Here is a 4744-nt window from a genome sequence, read left to right as displayed (position 1 = left end):
ATTCTGATAGATGCTGTGGACTGATCTAGTTCATGCACATTGCAGTGCAGGCTGATACATCCCAGTATTCAGTCTCCCAGATACTTCTCCAGTGAAGCAAAGCTAGGTATGTGATCCTAAAACATTACTTTGTTTCTCCGATCCCAGGTTTCCTGTTAGTTAGATGCTTATGAAGCCTTCCTCACTATGTAGTAGAGAAAGTAATATTGATAAAGCATAAATGGTAATTAGCTTTGAACCCGAGGGACATCAATATTTGCCATTGTAATTAGTGTTTGTCACACACAGCTGATCGTCAATAAGCCTTGTTTAATTTGTTGGTTTTTTTATCTGGGCAACATTTTAATATCTTTTCTCCCTGTTCTTAATCAGTGAAGTGGCAGAATTGAAGCCCACCATGTCTTAGTTCTTTTAGGTCTACAATGAGGACATAGAACTGTGTGGTTGCCCCTAACAACGACAGGCAGGGTAGGAGAAAGGCATCATGGTTGGCAGGTTGTGGCTATGAAGGAGGGCAAAGCAAGCTCAAACCTCACCGAAAGGAAGAGCTAAGTGAGTTAGAAGGCAGAAAAGAAAGCCAAGCTAGAATCCCTGATAGTCTAGGCCAGGTAGCATAGACACTGTGGCATTGGGTCCGTGCCATCATTATGGAAGTAGCTGTCTAGTCAGGTGGCATTATTTAAGGTTGTATTTGACTGCATGGCACCGATACCAGAGGGAGTCTACAGATCTGATTTTACACAGATGCTGAAAGTGGACACTCAGGGATGAGGCCCGTTCAGGAAGCACCCTCTCTTCATACATGGGTGACCACCTTTACCCTGGTGCCTTTGTCTTTATGGTCATGGCTCTTCCACCTGCAAGCATAAAATTATCATAGTAAGCAGGGAAGATGAGAAGGACAAAGGACAAATGGGGGTGGAAGGGGCAGCTGAGTTTACTGCCTTTTTATGAAGAAAAGTAGAGGGCCATGTTTGTGGAGGTCCCACCACTAGGCCTGCTTTTGTGTAGACTAACTAGAATTCAATCAGGTCAACATTTGGCAAGGAATTCTAGGCACATTGCGCTAGGTGTGTAGGGTGCTTTGGTGGAAGGAGATAGGCAAAGTAGTCATGGTGTAGGAGCTAGAATGTTTATAACTTGCCTCCTGATCAATAAAGGAAATTGGACTTAGCTATCATATAACAAAACATGCACTATGTCTTTCGTTGGTAACAACTGACATTAATTAGATCACACAGACTTAAAACAGGCCAGTGATCTCCTTTTGCATATACGTGAGTCACGAAATCAATATCAGCCTTCCTTTCCTTTACTCTTTGGTCTCTCTTCCGTCTACAATCTCCCACCTACAAAAGAGAGCTGAGCTTAACACATCAACAGACCTCCTGCTTCTGAGTCATGAGAATGTGGAGACAGGTTTGTGTGTCACGTTATTTAAAACTTGTTAAAACTTACAGCTTGGTAGATATTCTGCTCATTTCTATCAGAGCACATTCTCATGCTGATCTACCATATTACATCTGTTTCCCTTTCCTTTCCATATCTCTGCTCTGAGCACGAGGAAGCAAGTGTGCGCAACATTTAGGTCTCTGGATATTGCAGCGGGAACCATCATGGCTATACCTATATTCTTTTAGTATCTGTGACATGTAACATGGCTCAGTATAGAGAATGCAGCAGATATATAGAAGTGGTCTCCAGATGTGAAACAATTACGTTGACTCAAAACCAAAAGATATAAGAAAGCAGGAAGACCAGTACATTTCCTGCATAAAACACATGCGTTTAAGACACAGCATTTGTACATGGTTACCAAGAATATCTTTGCAAGTCAAAAGAGATAGTCCTAAGTATCAAAGGATCTAAGCTGTTGAAAAGAAAATATTCAAGAAGTTTAATGCTGTAATTTTTACATCAAAAATTGCCCTTGGACTTGGGACATTAAAAGAACATTACAAAAACAGAATAGCTTGGTGTAGTCTTTAGGGAGGTGAGATGCGACACCAGCAGCTTAGCCTTCGTATTCCAAACCACCCCTCAGTGCCCTAAACAGGAACTTGGGCAAAGTTACCTGTATGAATCAGACCTCGGAGATTATCCAATGGGCATCAAGAATTTCCTTTCAAAATTATTAAATTTATACATAAAATAAAAGAATAGGAAGTATATTAATCACTGTTACAAATCAGTTCTACTAATACAAAACAAAAAAACCCAACTGGCTTCATGTTATTGACAAAGCGACCTTATGTCTTTGAGGACAAAACGTTCTAGGCTCCCGTTCTTGTTTCTGCCACTGCAGTTGCTGATTGTTAATCTTTGGATATTCTTTTGAATTGCAGAGAAGCAATCTGAGTTCCCTACTCCATCATCTGCAGGCAAAGTATGTTTAGCTGATTTCTAGGATCTGTTATAGAAAGCCAATGACATACATTTGTCCAGATTGTATGTCCATATGACTGGTTGAAATCATCACCAAAGAAATAAAAAGCTCTTCCTCTGATAATCAAAGTGGGAGTGAGAAGAACTAGTGACGGCTCCTAAAAGCTCTGAGACCACTGGAAGGATCCACCGGAGCAGAGCCCAGCAGCTGTGGGGAATAACAAAACTGGTTTTTAAAAATGCTGTTAGCCACAGACGATAGAGCCCTTCCTTGTCCATGATAAAGTTTCTTGTCTACAAATGTAGCAATTTATACTTAGAATCTTTTAATTAGTTTATTTATTTTGTAAGTGTTTAACTATTTTGTCTGCATGTATGCCTACATATCATGTGCATCACGGTACCATGAAGGTCAGAAGAGGGCATCAGACCCCTTGACACTAGAGCTCTAGTCAATTATGAGCCACGCTGTGAGTGCTGAAAATGTAGTCCCAGTCCTGGAAAAGCCACCAGGGCTCTTAACCATTGGGTGATACTGTGGTAATTATCATTCTGGGTGTTGCTCCAACCCCTTGTTGTTTTTACATATCTTTTAAGGGTTTCTACCCCGTTTCTGACCATTTCGTTCCTGGATGAAAACACAGAAACCTTTAGATTTCTAATAATAAGCTTTTTTTTTTCTCTCTGTATAGTCCTGGATGTCCTGGAACTCACTCTGTAGACCAGGCTGACCTTGAACTCATAAATCCTCTTGCCTCTGCCTCCCAAGTGCTGGGATTAAAGGCATGTGCCACCACTGCCTGGCTAATAATAAGCTTTAAAGCAGTAGACCGGGCAGCTATTACCCCTCTATGCTATTTTGTCTAGTTCCCTGAAGTGATATCCCTGAAATATCACTTGCAATGTTCTGCGTGGGACTCTCCTACTCTGTCAGACCAGAACTCAGGGCCATATATGCTCACCCCACCATGACCTGTGACTTTCCCCCCTCTCATTCTCTCTCACTCTCTCTCTGTCTCGCTCCCCCCATCTTCCTCCACTCCCCCCTCACACTCCTTCCCTTGTGGTCCCTACCTGAGACCCCAAGCCCAGCAACCGCTCTGCCTACTTCTCTTCCACCCAGCTACAGGCTGTCTAGCCTTTTTATTGACCAGTCAGGGCTAACAACAAAAGCTGGTGTAGCCTAGGATCTTCCCACAAGGGTAGGCAACCAGACCTTGGAGGACCAGTATTCAGCATCGGAATAGATAGCAGCCCCAGAGCCACTCTTACCGAGTGATCTCTCCTGCCCCATACATCATACTAACGGGGAGAAGTCCATGTGGTTTGGCCCTATGAGTCCAAAGCAATTAAAAAGCAGGCTCTCGAACACTGCTGTTCTTCTATCTGGAAACAGGGATGACGACTGGAGGACAGGCTCTGGAACAGGACAGAAGTGACTTTTAGTAGGTTTGAACTTGTTTGTGTGTGTTTGCATAGTTTTCTCCATTTAGCCACTAACTGCCAATAGTGCCTCAGCAAGGGGTGGGTGGAGTCTAATGAGGTCAGTGTGAGCCGGGCCTAATAAAGTAGTGTGGGCGGGGACTGATGAGGTGGGGATATGAGCGGGGGACAATAAGGCAGAGCAGGGGTGGGGCCTAATGAGTTGGAATGTGGTCGGGGACTGATGCGGGCGCAATGTGGGAGGGGCCTAATGAGGTGCAGGTTGGCGGGGACTGAAGAGATGGAATGTTTTTAATCCCGTCTTTAAAGACAAATAAAAGAAGATGAATATTTGGCTATTAAGAAACAATAAAAATTGGTACATGACAGTTTTCAACCAACATCCACTACACATCGATCCCATGTCAGCTATTCCTCAAAGTCTTGGGTACAAGTTAAACTGCTAACCAGATGAGGAGCCTTGCCTAAGGACACATGCACACCTGTCAGTGCCAAAGTTTCCTAAATCAACCCTTGACATCCAAGGAGTTTCCAGTGGCTTAATGTTATGCACAGCAGGGTCTTTTTATAACCGACCTTGTTCTCTTCAACCCTATTCCCCCATTGTCTTCATCATCATCTTCATCATAATCTTTATTATCACCATCTTCATCATTATCTTATTCATCCCCTTCATTACCTTCATCATCATCTTCATCTTCATTCTCTTCCTCATCATCCTTTTATCATCATCATCTTCCCCATCCTTATTATCATCATCATCTTCACCATCCTTTTATCATCATCATCTTCTTCACCATTCTTTTATCATCATCATCTTCTTCACCATCCTTATTATCATCATTATCTTCATCACCGGTGTAAACCCATCTTAAAATGGCAAGTTATTTTTAAGATCATGGCAAAAACTCTGAAA

The sequence above is a fragment of the Mastomys coucha genome, unplaced genomic scaffold (genome assembly GCF_008632895.1).
Source record: "Mastomys coucha isolate ucsf_1 unplaced genomic scaffold, UCSF_Mcou_1 pScaffold2, whole genome shotgun sequence".
Taxonomy (NCBI): domain Eukaryota; kingdom Metazoa; phylum Chordata; class Mammalia; order Rodentia; family Muridae; genus Mastomys; species Mastomys coucha.
The sequence above is the reverse complement of the archived record's forward strand: the minus strand, read 5'-3'. Positions refer to the sequence as shown.